Source organism: Salarias fasciatus, chromosome 20 (genome assembly GCF_902148845.1).
Source record: "Salarias fasciatus chromosome 20, fSalaFa1.1, whole genome shotgun sequence".
Lineage (NCBI taxonomy): Eukaryota > Metazoa > Chordata > Actinopteri > Blenniiformes > Blenniidae > Salarias > Salarias fasciatus.
The window spans coordinates 9130105-9148447 of NC_043764.1; the positions used below are offsets into that span (position 1 = coordinate 9130105).

The 18343-nt window shown below is 40.3% G+C and overlaps 1 protein-coding gene across 1 annotated transcript in view; it reads left to right on the forward strand.

Annotated features, from left to right (window-relative positions):
- Window positions 1-18343, forward strand: part of gnb1a (guanine nucleotide binding protein (G protein), beta polypeptide 1a) — a 32418-nt gene continuing 14075 nt past the window's right edge. The window contains exon 1 of the mRNA XM_030119584.1: window positions 1-363. The gene's annotated coding sequence lies outside the window, so the exon portion shown is untranslated. The remainder of the gene's footprint in view (window positions 364-18343) is intronic.

Here is an 18343-nt window from a genome sequence, read left to right on the forward strand (position 1 = left end):
GTTTGATGGCCGGAGGAAGAAGCGACTGAGATCCGGGCGTGAAGAGAGAGAGAAAAAAAAGAGGGACGACGACGGTCGGGAAAGTCAAGAAAGGGATCTTTTTTTTTTCTTTCGCTCTGAGGTGGAATTTGCGCCGAAACGGAGGAGCTGTGAAACGTCTGTCTGGGTGAACGCCGCCTCGTCTCTGCGCCTCTGTGCCGGTGTGTCTCCCCCCTCGGCGGGTCGAAAACTGGGTTCGGGGAGTGCCGCTCCTCGGTGGCTAAACTAGCTAAATCTAAGCGCCTCGGCGGACAGAGGAGAGACGAGACTTTGCTGTTTCCAGTCAATGTGATACAAACAACGGACACCCTCGACTGAAAGCGGGTAAGAATTTGTATTGATATTCGAGATTGCGGTTCAGGAAATGCATTAAGTGTGCAGCTAGCCTGTCGAGCAGGGAGGATGAAGGAGAAGGGTTAAACTGGGCTGAGCGGCTCCAGCTACAGTTAGCTCCCCGTTAGCTCCCTGCTGAAGCTAATACTGTGGGTGGGGGTCACTTCTAACAGACCCCGACCGCAGAACTCAATCCAATGTGTCTATTAATCAAAACGATTGGTAGTGTTTTTTGTCCGGCACGGTTGGGGTTAATGCTCACTGCTAATGTTAATTAGCAGGTTAGTTTGTGACAGCTCGGTAGGTTAGCCAGCACCCCTCTCCTACGTCCGGGTATCTGTAGTTGCCCCCCTCTTTTGATCCGAGCACTACTTAAATTTCAGATGTAATCTGGATGAAACATGCACGCCAGGAATCAGTAAAAATTCGGATCTGGTTGTCGGCCTGGATTTTCTCCCATACAGTGATTACCTGGCAGGCTAATTGGCCGCACATTTGCAACTCTCAGGTTGACTAACCCTTAACCAGCAGCTTAGGACAACATCGAACTGGTGCAACTTATGAAACTTGCATGGCCGAATCCAAAGGTTAGACGCATTTGCAATTACATTCAATCGTATTGCAAATTTCTTCTCCCATCATGGAATTGAAGGGAGTCTAAAAATGGCTACTTCACCAGCAGGATCACTACCACCCCCACTATTCCGTATCCAGTCCATACAAGTTAGCCAGCAGTGGCCACAGCCTACGCTCGCAGCCTGGTGTGGTTCATCTGGGTGTGTATATTTTACGAATATGGCAGCCAGAACAACATGCCACTGTCTTTAAGTGCATATGCACGGCGTTGTTGCTTTCGACCGGGTTTATGTAAATCCCCCGCACTGATTGAAACGCAATATTTGCGTTGTTGGGATTGTTTGCGTAATGTCTTAAGAGTTATTTGGCAGCTTGTGTGTGAGCAGGCTCACTCACTTAAAACATTGTGTATTGAAACCATCATGGGTTGTGGCCTCAGCTATATGCTTTTAGACTTATCCGTGGACGCTAGCGAGGAGGAACTGACTGATTTGATTTCAAACTAAATATGTTAATATGACAGATTTGTGGATAAGTCGAGGCACAGCTGGAATAAAGAGACACCGCTGTGTACCTGATGGTGGCAATAGCCATTTCACTTTAATGACTGTTCAACCAGTGACAGTTTACCAACACACAGCTCGACCTTAATTTGAACTTCTTCTTTTAATGATGTGTAAACGAGATTGTCTAATTGGATTGTGACAATCTGTTTATCTTGATCACGGGTCTGTTGCAGGACAAGTTGTTAGCATTCGCCGGGCCGCGCCGCTTTAACACCGCCTGTAGCCCGTAGAGCTGCTCCGCTTCATTCACCGTCAGGCACCAAACCACAGCCTGCACGGCGTCTCGGTGTGTCGGTGGAATGGGGTTTAGTGCGTTTTAAATCAGATCTCTCGGTGTTAGACGTGCTGACTGTCGCAGGAAGCGGCGCCGAGCGCCTCCTCCAGCACCGCACCGAGGCAGGGTCCGTGTCGCGCGCGCCGCTCTCTGCAAGTTACCTCCGATCCGTGTTCAAGATCCCGCATCTGGACACTCACTCGCGGCTTATTACCGCTTGTTGGTCATCTCGAGATGTGTATATGTCTTTCCTGAAAAGAGTTAGCGGCGTTTATTGGTTGACAGAGCTGAATCCATGTAGCCAGTGTGCCCCCTCCCTCCGCCTCCTCGAATGAATGGGTTCCTGTATTCAGGGCCCAAGCAGCTGCAATGAACAAGATGGCGTTCAAAGCCTTTTTCATCACCGCTTTTTCTCAGACACAGAGAGGCAGCTGCCGAGCATCGGATGGGTTCAGGCTTGGCAAGCTACACCTCTTTGATTATCTCTAAGCTAGAAATGTACATAATGTCTTCGAATTAAAAACGACTTGAGGGCGGATAGGATTCCTAGTGGGAATGATCCAGTATGTGCTCCTAAGAAACAGGACAACATGGTGGGAAAGGGGTGTTGTACGTCTCCTCTGAGAACCTGAATACCAGGAGCATGGCAATTACAGTACAGGATGTTTGAACTATGAGAAATACAACTATCAACTGTTAATATAAAGCTTGATGCCAGATTTGAGGAGTTTTTAACCACATGTCAAAGATATAGACATGCATTTCCACAAGCTGCCTGAACTCACTGAATCACAGCTCTAACTTAATAACTCCTTAAATATCAGCCTAGTTTCTTGTGATTTTTTTCCCTCCCACCTATTGTCAGAACACTTTGAGAGATTAATATAAGTTATTTGAAAAACCTCAGCTGTTCTGTGTGTGTTTTTGTCTCATGGACATGCTCTGTTTCATCTATTTCATCTCTATTTCATCTTCATTCCTGTGAATTTGACAAAATAAAATGTCATGGTCTATCAATCTTATGGGTTTGCCTTAAATGTTGCACGTTTGAAAGAGCTGAATTAAGTCACTGTTACACTTTTCATTCATTACTTTAAAAAAAAAATCCCCTCGTATTCATAACATGATGCTAGGATAAATGAAACCGTAGTTGCGCAGCTTTGATTTCTCACGGTTTGTATTTTCTTTTTTCTTTTTTTTTCTACAAGTATGCCACAGGTTTTTGTGAGGTTGTTCTCATATCTCTTGTTGAATAGTAGCTAATATATCACTGCAAATATAGGATGAAGCACATATTACACTACAGAGTGTGCTAATTTTTTAACAATAATGGACTGGAATTAATCAAGACCATTAAGCAGGTTGACCTACATATGACTTGCATTATACTGACAGTGTGAATGTATATGACAGTTTGCTTTGTTGCCCTTGTTCAGTCATGTCATGAGGTGCATTCGATTCTTAAAAACTATTTTGTCTATGTGATGACAGGCCTCTGTGAAAGCCTTCATTGCATATGCGTGCATGTATTACACTTGGTCAGTACACAGCAGTGCTTGTCCAGAGAATGAGTGTCATCACAAGATAATGACCATATGTTTAAATACTGAATAATTATCCTTTTTTTAGTGGAGGCGGATGTCTGTGTTTAAATGAGGATTTCCATCCTGGGTTTTTTTTTTTCCTTCTTCCCATTATTAATCTGTAAGTGCAGCATATGAACAGGGTTTAATCCTTGGTCTGTGGATTTCACTCTTTGGGATTATGTGGCTTTGGTCAGTGATAGTGCTCATTTCCTTTTACCTTTTGACATTGTCAAGTCTAACTATACATCCACTGTGAAAAAGCTGGAGCGTCCTGTAAGGCTTTGTGAATAAACATCCTATGATAAACTATCAAGTATTACACTGACTGCAAGGCCGGGTTCTAAATACATTGGATCGTCTTGCCATGTACTATTGATTTCATACAAAATGAGTTGGACTGTGCCCCTAATGCTAATCTCAGTCGTGAACTGGACCAACCAAATGGCATATATTCATGTCATCTTTCGTTTGTGGCAGATGTTTCACTTTTAAAAGTATTAGATGTGTTTTATAACAAGACTGTCAGCCATCACTATGACATAAGATTGTGGCACAGCTTCAGGTGGTAAAAACTTAAGCAGTTATAACTCTGCTAGGCTGTATTGCAAAATATTGATCACAAAAATTCTTCCATATTCATCCACATGTCTCACAGTATGTGTTATTTCTTACTGTTGATATTAAGACCAACACAGCTACAGTGAGATTAATCTTGTTTACCTTTGAGCAATAGTGTTATCTGTAGGACCTTCATGCAGACATAATACTCAGTTACTCATTCACATTGTAAGAAAATCAGGAGAGCAGCACTGTTGAGAAAGCAGCTTGGGCACTATTGCCAAAGATTTTAAAGACTCTTAAAATGAATTCCATTTGAAATCATAGCTGTCACTTGTTTTCTATCAACCCTTTGGGATATGTGCAGTCTCAAAACCTGCCTAAATGTTTATCAGATGTGAGTGTTTTGATAAACGGCTTAGAATTTCAGTACATCTATTTATCTCCTGTGTTTTTATAGTTTTGTTCAACCCATGGTCGCGGCAATCCCAGCCGACTGTGGGTGAAGGCGAGGTGAGCCTTCAATAGGTCGCCAAACTATCACAGAGTAAACAATCACACTTGCATCCATGCCGAGTCACCTGTTAAACTGTAATGTTACTCATTTGATGTGCTGGAGTTCCCTGAGAAAACCAAGTCCAAGCCACATTCAAACTGGGGACAGTCTTTTCATGGGACAACTGTTATAACATCTTAAATTCACACCTACAAAATATACATCCTATACTATCCAAAAAAAAAAAAAAAACTACAAAAATCACACCAATCGACTATTTATCTACCAAACCCTTCAAAAGGCTGCTTAGTTTAACAATGAGGAGCCAGTTTATTTCACTGCATGTATATTCATGATGCAGTGTTTGAGTTCATGTGGTTGCCTTGCAGAAAGCTTGCTGGGAACAACATTTGAAGCCACAGGGCTATCTTCATGGCAGTCATAGCTTACTGGGTTAATTAACTTTAGCTCATCATTGACGTTTAGCACGATGGCCTGGATTCAAATCTCATGCTTCTCATATTCATTCATAGGTTTGAGTTTCAGATGAGACGTGACAATTATAAACCCATGTTTAACCAGAAGATGCTACAAATGTCCAAAATGTGTTTTTTTTAGGTAGTTGCTAGCATGCAGACTTTAGCAGCACTTCTTTTTATATGGGAAGCGTAAACTTGCACAAATAAACCCTTATTTCTCAATTGTTTTGATTGCAAGGTGATTAAACTGATTTCGCTATCATGATTAAAGTTTTTTTGTCAGTTCAGACCAAACACAGCAAAGTGCTGACGTTGTCCACATTTTGAGTAAAACTTGCACTAATGGCAGCCACACACATAGCAAAGTTTGGTTGGATACTGGTTTTTCTGTATTGCCAAAGGCTGATCTATATGCACTTTGACTGGCGTGAGTTAAATGCTTTCACGTTAAAAGTGAAAGCTCTTTATGCGATGGACACATCATTTTTACCTCTTAACTGTTTGTTGCAGACACGGACAAACCTTTGTTGTTTCAAAATATGGAAGATTGGGGGGAGGGGGGGGGGGGTGCTTTTAGGTATGGTCCTGAATTTTATTGCGATGCTGTTTCTCAGTTGTTTTTTTTGCGTAGTCCTTGGTGTCAGTAACATAAATCCATTCACTGTGGTTTCATCAACTGTGTGGCCAAATATCCTGCAAGTACCCAATGAGTTGCACCAATAATGCTTGGTTACTTACTTAAAGTGCATTCACATCTCCATTTAAGCTTTTTAATTCAGATTGTTGCATACAAAAACATTGATGTCAAGGAATGTATCATAATTGACAATAGGGCTGAACGATATGGGCAAAATTTCATATCTCGATATCCATGCCAGATATCTCGATATTGATACGATATATTACAATGGATTCAGTGAAAGTTAAGCATTTTTCAGGAAAATAAAAGCATCATAATACAAAAGGATGTAAAAAAAAATGCAGTTATATTTATGAGAACTCACTGCCACTACCACCAAACTTGTTTGTGCAGATTCTGCAACCACCCTCTGCCATCAGCTGTCAACCAGTAAACGAGGTTTGTGGTTGGCTGGCCTTACCTGTGCATGGGCAAGCTTACATGCAGGGCAAGTGGGGGAAATCTTGATATCGTTGATTTTGAGAAACTAATGTCCTGAATGTTCATATCCCGATATCGATATAACAATATATCGTTCAGCCCTAATTGACAAACCCAAATAGCTGTTATTATAACTGAACAAATGCTGCTGAGCCTGTTAATTGATGGTCATTTAAATGTAAGCGTACCTAAAGATATGGGCAAAAGTTGCCTCATGACACGTTAAGCCATGGTTATATTTTTCAGCTTCAGTTCCCCACAAGTTTGTTTTTTATTTTACAGTATCTGAATGAGGATATGTAAGTTCACTGGAAGAAACAGTGCTCTCTGTACAGGCTGGTTGAAAAGATGGAGGCCAGCTCGGTTACAGAAACACTTCCATATTGAGCTTATACACAGTTTGCTTGATGGTTCAGATATTCTGATGGTTGGAGACTATATAATCAGCTGCATGTTTAATCACACTGAGTAGAAAAAAAACATTTGAGTTTTGAACATAAAATGCAGCAACTCTGGCTCACACCTATCTGTTAGTGTTGGGGACAGCGTGTTGTGTCACAGCAATGACTATTAAATGTATGGCAAGACACTGGATGTGATGCACAAAAGATGATTTATAGTCTGCTTTTCACACAAATGTCAATGTTGGATATCAATGGATTGTGCACGCATGGGATGTGCATGTAGCATCATGCACGCGGGGTGGGGGGGGGGGGGGGGGGGGTGGGGGGGGTTCTCAATGTGAGGAACCAGTCAGAGAGCTCGGGGGCGGTGCCAACATTTCAAACTGAATTCAGGTAGGTAAGGTAAAGGTTCAGGTAAACTGGTGATGTCAGACACTATTAGTTAAAAGCCTGTTCTTTGGAGATTCCTGATAGTTTCAAACAGTTGAAAAAACAACCGCAACGTACTGTCACTGCATTGGACTTGTGTATTCTGTGCTACTGTGTTCTTGAGGAAGTCTCTTGAGCCACAGTGGTGATCACATCAATTTTTGTGTACACATTCACTGGAAGCTTCTGCACAATGATCTCTACCAGAAACTGATATTGTTTTTTAGACAAATTAAATATATTGTCTCTTAAGTTACTGAACTAACACGGTTAAAATGGTTTAAACAGGGTGTGCTTTGCATCCAGGGTCACGGTAAAGCCTTATAGATTGTGTAATTTTAAGTTACCGTCACTCTAATTTGACCTTACACAATGGCCTCGGTTACATGATGCTTTTTTAATTTGGAATGAATTATTCAAATTATTTAAATCATTTGAAATTTAAGTATTCTCTTTCTGAATTGAGGTTTTTGTGGAAAGCACGTTTAATCGCCTTTATTTAGTTCCACTTAAGATGTAGGGGTTGGGAAGGGTTCTGATTGGACAGGGGGTGGACGTGATGTATTTACATCTACTGGAAGTAAACAGACTAAAGTTCCTGAATATTTTCTTTCTTTCTTGATGAATTTTGACACCACAGCTGTAAAAAAGGTCTGCATTTTTATAGCTTCCACTCTTTTCATTGTATCTGTGACTTCTAAGACTCTTGTTTTATGGTCTCCACTCTAGTCGAGTCTGCTTCACGTGGCCATCTTGGAAAATGTGTGTCTGGGTGATTTTTAATGTTTTCTCAAGAATTGAATTAAAGGGGAGCTAAAACTCATGTAAATATAGCCAATCATCTCAATAAGCTGAAAACTTAAAAAATCTCTTTAGTTCAATTTGACCTGTATCTAAAGCATCCTTGGGTTTACTTGAACACCACACATTTCACATTCATATGGCTCCTGAGGCAGATTCCATTTTTTTTATCCTTATTTGCCAGTGAATTGTTAAATGGTCCTGTGCACAGCTTACAAACCTAATTTTCACTGAATTTTTAATTTTGAGCGCAAAACTTCATACCTGCAACACCATATGTACTGCATTGATTCACATTTGCAGTACTGGGTGTCAGTAGCATCCATGATAAAGCTATGAGCTTTTCCTAGAAGAACTGCCCCATATATTGTTACAGCATCGCCATGGCATTGTGTGTGTGTGTGTGTGTGCAATCATCACAGCGCAGTGTCATTTTTTGACGATATCGTGCAACCCTATTTCCTAGGCTTTTAGTGGTATTAAAGCATAGTTTTGCAATGACTTATTACTATCCTAAATGTTGCAAACAGTTATACGTGGACTGAAGTTATGGCTAATTGATATGCTCTCTGTGTTGGATACTGTTTGTGGAGTAATATGAATTTAGTTTCATTTCAGCTTTATGTTTAGCACTTTGAGATTTGGTTTCAAATGTGAAGTGCGTTATAAATAAAACCTATTACTATTATTATTATTATGTTGTGCCAAGTACAACACAGTGATTTCTAGGCTCATTTACAGAGAAAAACACAACAATAATGCTTATTTTAAACACTAAGTGGTTTAATATAAGTTTTATTTGCGATGCGCTGCTGGCACTGCTAGTCCAGCTGCTGGCCAGGACTGTTCACTTTTTCTTTAATTAGTTTTTGAATCTAGAGCTGCAGCCATAGTTAATACATCTGAAACATACAATTTTACTCCGTGTTTAATTGGAAGATACACAGGTGCTAATGAATGTCGTCTGCAGAGAGTTTAATAAGCACTAAAAGCGGCATGAGTTACATGACTTGCTTCAGTGGCCTTCATCACAGTTAAAGAAACAGTGCTGTTTGAAAAACAAAAACGATTGGTAGATGCTACGAAGATTTAATTCTAATGAAGAAGAGGTCCAGGATTGATTCATTTAGGGCCAACTCATGGACCACTCGCTTGTTTGAATCTTTATTAGAGGACAACACATGTTCAAAACCATGTTAATCATCTGAACTCCAGATACTTGTTGATTTTGGTACCCCACAATAGTGTTAGCATCAAGAACCCACACGTCATGTGAACCCCTGCTTGTGTGCTATTAGTTTTCACTAAGTAGGTGGTCAAGAACTTTTTACCTTGATGCTTCAGTTGCAAATTGGCGGTGTTTTGACAGCATCAGACATTTTAAATATTTGTTTTATCTGTCATTTGTACCTCATTGTAATTCCCACAGTATTGAATGGTGAAACTCTTATTAATGAGTAAATAAAAAGCACATTATTCAGCATAGCTCGAGGAACAATGTACCTCTACTTCATTTTCAGACAGTGGAGAAACTACAATCTACTTTTTGTAAACTTTTAAAATAAAATAAACTTTTTGTTTAGCTATCAAAAAAGTATCACAAATAAAATCAGAGCATTTTAGTTCTTTTATCAGTGAAGCCTGGTGTCTCTACTAGTTCTTGAACATGGGTAACCTATCTCACATGAATTGGTTGCATAGCTTGACCACCCGCTGCTTGGGTTTGCAGTAGGTCCATGTTTGCCATATGACAGGATGCTTTATGCCTCCGTATCACACACTGTCATTTTCTTAGATGAACAAGGTGTCACAAATGTCACATAGAAGATGAACTTAAGTTGTAACAGAGGACAACCTTCTCACATCACACAAACATTTTTGTATTGTTTATTTTGGTGCCTTTGAGCAACACAACTTTAAATATGGTTTTCCTGAATATGTTTTGCCGAACAGCCTCGCCGCCTTATTTTGATGCAGCCTATGCCTTTGCCTGGAGCTCTCCCTACGGTCAGTGTTTCTGGGGAAATTCAAACTAAACTGTACTGGCTATGTAGACTTGTGTGTAGTTTGACTGTAGGTGCTGATACACATGCAAAGCTTGTCACCACTGGGCAAAAGGTCTCAGTCAGTGTTTTGAATAGTCAAAATAAGTGGCACCAGGGCCGCTTAGTGAACCACACACAGGCTTGTCACCACTCAAGCATTGTGTAACCTTACCACAAACCCATCACAAGCTCTGGCTGGATTTTGCGTGTACATTTCAACGCCTGCTAGAGACTTTCTCACAGTCTATTTACATTCTAGCCCTTACATTTGACTGCCAACAGGAAAATGTGACCAAACCTGAATCCCAAGATGACAGCAAAGACGGCACTATTAGTGAGTTTTCTTCCTCTTTAAAGCAGAAAGACCACAGTCGCTTGAGCATAAGAGTGGGGCAGCTATCATGTGACTCTTCACACACACTTGTTCCTCTCTTGGAAGCTTGGGGAGAAAGCATTGCGGGGGGAGGGGTATGATTATTAATGCATTCAAAGGAGTGTATTTTATGTTTTAAATAAAGTCATGCTTTTGGCTTTGGGCTAGTCTGACCTTTCTTTCCTTTTTTAATCTAACTCATTCATTTGCTTGAATGAAAAGATGGTTGTGCAGCTGTCCAAAGCACAAAACATATCTTTGTTAATGTATGTGACTGTTTTTTTTTTCTCTTTTCAACATGGATTTCCTAATCGTTTTCATGTTAAAGCATTTGCACAGAATACGTCAACATTAGAGTCCATATAGTTACTTTAGCTGGATTAATAACTCATATTTTATTCCTGTTCTATATTCAGGGTAGTAATACTGATCTGACTATAATATAAAGATATGTATTTTTGTTTTGTTTTTTTCTGCCAAGCCAGGGCCTGTTTTTTTTCCCCCCAACAAATGTTCTGTCTCGTATGAGCAAACAGCATCATGGAATGTTTCACAAATCAATCAATTAAACTCAACTGTCAGTCCCATTGATGTTGTGTGTCCTATCAGGCATTACCCACAGTAGTGCAGCCACGCTGAGGATCGCACGCAGGGTTTAAAATAGTACTCTGTGTTACAACCAGTTACTTTTAAAAATGTAATCAGTAACTACTGTAATTGCGTCAATTAAAAAATAATGTACCATATTACTTTTAGATTACTTCACCAGCAAACATATAGATAAAGACAGATACAATGTCTCATTCTCACGGCATATTGACGACTCTACACACAGCAAACACTAAGTGCTCTTAGTGTTATGAACTGTGTTGAACTCTGTGTTCATTCCCAATTAATACCAACAACATGACATCCTCTAACCTACTGAGAATCTGACTTTTTGTTTCTGACTCAGGATCAGCACCATCAGTTCAATCTGTGTTTCTCTAGTAGTTCTACAGTAACATGTTAAGAGACATTTATATTATATACTCAATCTGCTTTGTAACTGCACTCCTGTAGTGAGGAGCAGTGTTTTGTGTTCAGGTATGCCATGCACAATACTTTATCAAGAGTTCAGAGTTCATTCATTCCTCAGTGACAGAAGGTAACATGCAGTCTCCAATAAATCCTCCGTACAGGCTGAAGATATTGTTGCCTCTATCAGATTCTTCTGAGTTCAGCCTGGTGAGGCTGCAGCTCTCAACAGGCAGGTTACTGACAGGTTAGCAGTCTGATAGAACTTCAGCTTCACTGTGAGTTCAGGTGTGTATCATACCTGTAGATATTTATTCACGTTTGATAAGTCACTGGATGTTGAGAGCATTTTCACAGCTGGGAGGCAGATTGTACAGTGTACAGAGAAGCTATGGGCCTCATCTGACTTATATGCAAAATGATGTCTAAGTTTCTAGCCAAAGAATGAGTTTCTCTCTCTGGAGCGACCATGACTTCAGCAGCAGGTGGTAAAATCCATGGCAATGCGGGTTGTTTCATTCATGCTTAAACATATAACAGTAGAGTGGGAGGCTGCTCCAAGACAGCCGTCGATGCGGCATCTATTCTATTCCATTCTATTGTTTGTATATCTATGGTGGTGTCGCGGTTTGTGCCGTAAAGTGTCACTATGTCTGTATACGGCGCGCATGTTTGTTGTAACTCTGGTAGATTCCGTCTGATTTTCAGAAGTAATCCCGCTCAGTTATCTGTTTTTATCAGATATACCTGTAATGAGATGACACATTTTTTTATGTTACAGTTCAATTTTTTTTGTATCCTAATTACGTAACGCCGTTTCATGTAATCGCTTACTCCCCAACCCTGAGCGCACACATATGCAAAAGTGTCCGTTTAAAGAGACAGTTCATCCAGAGGAATATAATGTAATGCTAAGGTGGACATTTTATATTGTAAACAAAGTGTTGGTCAAGTATGAATTCAGTTTTGCTCATATCTGTGCATAAGCGTCTAAATTAATGTTTGCTGACACTCCGTGCAGCTTTTGACAACTGCTTCAGTCATATCACTGTGACCCTGTTTCCACCTGCCATTAAAATGCATCTTGGGTGATCCAAGTGGGAACAGGCACCAATGCGTTTTGATCCAAACCACTTCCCAAGGTAGTCTGGCATTGATATGGTCGCATATGTTTGGTAGTGCAGACAGCATGCATCGTGAATGTGCTCCGCGACAGTGGCGTAGCTGTAAAATACGTCATACACAGGTCATACACACCAATACTCTTAGTGTTGACTTAAATACAGTGCCTTTATTAACCAGATAGCGATATCAGGTATAAAACTTGCCACGAGTGGCAGCCATCAAATACTGCTGGTTGGTCTAATTTTGTCGTTCATTTGTATTGTTAGAGGTTGGTGGAATTGCTACTAAGACCAGTCTCCTCCGATGTTTTTTTTTTTTTCCCCCAGCACTTTAAGCTGTTTATTTGCGCTTTCATTGCTTTCATTACTTATTGAAAATAAAGCAAATACATAGTTTATTAGAAGTGATGCTCAGGGCTTACTGGATTCCAATCTGAAGTGGCTAGCCCGATACACACAATACAGACAAGTGGCAACACTACTGCGTCTGTATCGGGGCTCACACAAGGCAGCGATGCTACACGCTATTTTGATTAAAGTATCTCATGCTTTCAATTAACATCCAGTTAGAGCGTGTGTGTGTGTACACATGCGTGCTTGTCGCACAGTGATGCTTTGACGTTGTGGTTGAAGCAAAGCCTCTAGATTTTGACTCATGGACCGCTAGTGACACACCCACCGAGCGTACCGTTTTCAGATGCGCTGCGCCTCACTGCGAGGAAAAAAATGCCCGAGTGGAAACATAGCAAAATGAAATGGCAACTGTTTCATTTTTATTTATTTATTTTATCCTTTTATCGTTCATATTGGTCGATTACTTAAATAATTAGTTGGTGGTGGCAGCATTAACTGTGACAACTGTGTTAGTTTTTTTCTGTTAAGATAAAATGCTATGGTTGGTTTGCCCCATTTTTAATTTCAATACACAGGCTGAGTGTGACCACTCAAAAGATTCAGGTCTGTATCGCATTCAACTGTAAGATAACTAAAGCACAGAGAAAGTTGGGAGTACTGCTAAGGGCTTGTATTATTTTGGTCCCTCAATGTTGAGGTGCTCTAGGTTTAAAACTGCATCACTTGGATTTGACATGATCTTTAATGTTTTTGTCTTAATTCACAATAATGATGATAAAGTTTTTAACCATAGTAGTTCTTCTGCATGATAGTATTTGGATCAAGAAGAATTTAGACCTGCCAAAATTATTTAAAGCGCTGGTGGGGTTTTATTAATCTTTATTTGGGCAGTAATGGGCGGGTATACATAAGCAGGGGTCTAATGTTGCATGAGCATACTTTCAGTAACACATGCAAGGTAGGCATTGTGTCATTGGCAGTATGCTTTTAGGTAGTGTGACCGTTGTCCAGGAAATGCAAGACTTTCATCATAATCTTGTTGCCTCTGGCTCCAAGTACACTGATGTGGAAAGGTTTTTGTGTGATGCATACAGCTCGGATGTATCTTTGTAAAATGCTTCCACCCCCGAAAGCCAACCCTCCGCCCCTGCTGATCCGAGAGGCTTCAGTGGCCTTGCTTGATATACCATTAATTGAAAGCATGTGGCACAAATGTTTTATGATGCACATGTCTTTCTTCTGGCTGAATGTATGTCCAATAAGGATGCTTAAAGTGGCCAAATCCAGAGTTGACACAGATTTATGAATACATTTTTATAAGCTGTTGTTGCAGATCGATTAAAATTACTGTACTGAGCTTGACAGATTTAAGATTCACCTAAACTGAGAGAAACATCATGATCAGAACTGTGCCAGGCTGTGCATGCTCATTTGTAGCCTCAGGATTTTGCTCTACTTTCAATGGAGCAAAATGGGTTATGGGGCCTGAGGCTATCCACTTTCAGCTCAGCCATTCTTTGTAAGACTCAAAAGGATTTGAAATCCACCTTTTCCTCAAACCGTTATTTAAAAAAAGTTAAAAAAAAAAAAAAAATTATATATATATATATATATATATATATATATATATATATATATATATATATCAATCTATGCTTGCTGCCTGGTATATATCATTGGTCCATTAAGCCTGCCAAAGCATTCTGTCTCGGAAACCTCGAAGCTGGTGGTTTGTATGGTTGTACAAACACTCCCAATTACTCCCTTGACTTTTTTTTTTGTTAAGCCTAAGTGTTTAGATTTTCTAAAGTATTTGTTATCTCAGATATGTTCAATGAGATCATCTACCCCTCCCACTCTATTACTGATCGGAATAATTGTCTAGAGGGGCCAGTACTGTAATAAATATTTGGTACTGATACACCAGTTATTTTTTTTATAAAACTGATTCAGTCACAGACACCAAATGGTTTGAATGTGATAACTTCTTAGTGCTCCTCCTTGCATTGACCATGTGTTTGGTTGGATTTGCTTGTGTTGAATCTGAACTCCTTGTGGTATTGAAATGTTTTTTTTTTTTCTTGACACAAGCATGAAGTGTTTCTTGATGCTTTCATTCATATAGATGTCAGCTAGCCCAGCAGTCACTTTTTTCCTTTACAGTGCATTGGTTCCCTTTGTATTTGATGGAGAAAAAAACTAGCCATAGTAAAAGTGTGTGTGTGTGTGTGTTGGAGAGTGACAAAGTGAGTGAGATCGGACGGGGCTTTTAAAAAATGTCCAGAAGCAATCCCCTTCTGTCTTCTCTTCCTGCATCATCAGCCCCCTTATTCCTGCGTCCTGTGTGACCTGGTTGTGTTTCAGCTACATTTACCATGCATCGCTTCCCCTCAGCACTTAGACAGACCCTCACCCACCAGCCAGACCACAGGACCACACACAATCACTTACAGTGTAGTTTTTCCTGTTTTACAGTGGACAAGCTCAACACAAAAGACAACGCAGACCAGATAATACTACATTTTTATATTGTGATTGGGGAAAATGGTTTCGAGATTGGCTGCCAGTGTAATGACAATGATTGGCTTTGCAGCACTTAAATAACTTTAAACAGAATTTCAGAAAAGCAGGATAAGCTTTGGACCGTATTCAAACAGTTTGCGCCCGCCTTTTTTGTTTCCCTGAATCAACTGTGAACTTTGAGATGAAAAAATGAATGTGTGCTCCTCTGTTTTGTCGTCCATGGTTGTCCTGAGTCATATTGTTACAGGTTTGATAACGAGAGCTAGTCACTGGTTGAGCTGTCAGTACTGGTTAGACCAGAGGTGCAGACCACCAATTGATTTGCCTAATTCAAAGTGAAACGGCACAGAAGTGGAAGAATACTCTTAAATATTTCAGAGTGTTCTTCCACTGGATGGATGGATGGATGAAGAAATGAGGTGACTCCTTTCCCCACAGAGTGTTTTTTTAAGCCACTCACGTTCTATCCAGATTCGCTGTAAGCCAGGAGTACGGTTTTTAGAGCAATCTGCCATTTCAACTCTCTGTTTAAGTAACAGACACAAAGCACTTTAACCTTTAACCACACCTAAAAATTTTATTTTTGCCATTCATGTTTGAACACAATTTTGTGTTTTTATAGAATACCAGCACAGAATTACTGCATGCTTTTGTTTGTGTTCAGATAGTTACATTTGTGAAATGCTGCTGTAGAACGTCAACAAATTGTATGATTCTGCTCAACTTTAGGGCCTACACTAACATGGAGTGAAATAACAGTCCAGTTTTTGTTCTGTTAAATTGAACCAGTCAGGATTATTGCATTAGTGTGGTCCATTTGTGTAAAGGTGAACATGGTGCACCCCAAACAAGATAGCAGGGCGTAACAGACTCCAGAGGCGCTGTATCCTCATTCTAATCCGACATTTTAACACTTGTGAGCATTTTATTTAGACTGTTAATGGGTTCTTGATTTGTAAGGATCCCACCCAAAAAAATAAAACATGCATCATGCTGCAGCTTTTCCAGTTAATGGCATTGTCAACATAATTTCTTTAACATTTATTTTTTCATTTAATATTCATCATGGTGGAGTTTACATGTTGTGTCCCAGTGTTAATATGCCAGTCTGTATGCTGTGGTTATCGCTAAAATCTTCATTTAGACTGTTATTGTCCTGTTATAAGTGCGTGGAATTGTAAAGGGTTCAATGGTCAAATCGTGTTTCTCCAAGCCAATAGATGGCCAGATACACTCTTGTCAGTATTGGGTCAATTCCAGTTCAGCCATGATGTTGCAGGCCACAACAATAGTCAATAGTGAACCAGCAGTTTAACAATTTACAGTCAGACAGCTTGTTTGAGCTCCTCCACATTTTTTCATGTTTTTGGACTTTTGGTTGATATTTGAGGCGGAGCTATAACTCATGCAGAACTCCTTCCTGTTACAGTCCTACTTCTCTATATCGACAGGATTCCACTTTCAATTTTGCTTTTCGGTGTCATTTCAATATTAGTGGGACCACAAAAACAAACTAGATCCAAGTGCACTGTTCTTCTTGGTCACTGGGCTTCCGATATAATTTCTAAACCTTTGCCACTCACTGAAGTGCCAGTGACATTTTTTCATCATAATCACAGGAAAAGTATGCAACACCACAGCCTTGAACATTCTGCACAGAACCATTTTTCAAGAGTTATATTTCCCCCACGTTACACTGTGTTTCATAGTTTGTCCAGGCATCAGGCCAGCTATGATTACTGTTGCATGCCTTTTGCTTCCCTTTGTCATTTCATAATGTACTTTGAGTAGCTGAACTTGTCTCATGCCATCTTTGTTCATTACACTTAGCTTCTTGTATTCGTCAGTCCTGATTATTTGTTTACCAGCACGGGTTAGTCCCAGTCTAAGTCAGACTGACCTAATTTTCTATGAAGTGCCAGCATGTCCCTTGGTGATGCAGCACCACACACACAGCCTGATGCCTCCTACGAAATCTCCACCTTCTCCTGTCACTTTTTTTTTTTTTTTGTCATAGCTATATTTATCTGTTAGTATGAGGCTGCCCGTCAGAATGTCCTGTGTAAAGCAGCTGATTTTGTGGCGTGGTTTTCTAGGCTGGATGGACATTAGCAAATGCAACGTTCGTGGAAGAAACCACAGAGAAGAGTGTATTTGTAAAGGCTGTGCGATGTCGCCACATCCGCTGAATGTTTTGACAAAGGGAAGAGAGTGCGAGAGAGAGAGCAGAGGACAAGGGAAACACCCTTAAAAAGGAAACGCCTGCTTAGAGAATCTAAGCATGAATATTAAGGTGGTGGCAGCCTGCTGACACAGATGATCTGTAGTGAAGATACTGCCTTAGCCAGCGACTGGCGGGCTTGTACCAAAGTCCAGCACCATTCAGAGTCTCCTGCAACACATACTGTTGGTTTCTAGCAGAGGCAAATTAACCACAACCTAAGTGGCACCCTGAAGCAGTAGAAGCCAAGATCCCACAGAGAGCCGAGCGAGCAGGAACAATCAGACGAGTGAGACTGCTCTCAAGAAGGCAAGGGGTGGGGCAGCTGGTATCCAAGCAGGAGGGCGTAAATTATTAAAGCCACCATCTCAACCCCACCTTACAACAGTATTTTGTGCTTAATGCAGTGCTGGTCGTGGTTGTGTGTCACAGCTGAGAAATGAATCAAGAAAAAAAGAAGTCTGCTTATTTTTCTTTTCAAATGGGATTTTTTTTTATTTTTTACTTTTTTTAAAAGTATAAAGTTAAGTATTCTTGTTTCTGCGAGACTTTACAATTCAGCAAATGGTTTGTATAAAGTCTATGTAACATTGAATTGATATGTATTTGGTCAGTGTGAATCACAAATAGTTTAAAGGGTTTCAAATAACGTGCAGTGTTAGGACACAAAGCACGTTTCTTATTTTTAGCCTACACTTTTGGAAAATAAAGACAGGGTTTAGTGCTTCAGATTAAATTATCGGACGTGCTTCATCAAATCCATCCTGGGAAAAAAGCAGTTTGTGGGCGGAAAAAGCTCGATGCTCTACTGGGAAAATACCAAATGACGAACCTTTGTGACGTCATTTGATTTGTGTGTGCCTGATGGACAATTGGGCTTGCATCTTAAGTGATGTCGCTTCTTGTAATTCTTACTGTTGTGCTTTGCAAAATAGTTTTTTAGGGCCAAGAAACTAAAAGCCAAGTGTTTGCCTCCTTGGATTCTTACCAAGCCCGGCTCCCCTTTACCAAGGGGTTAATTAGCA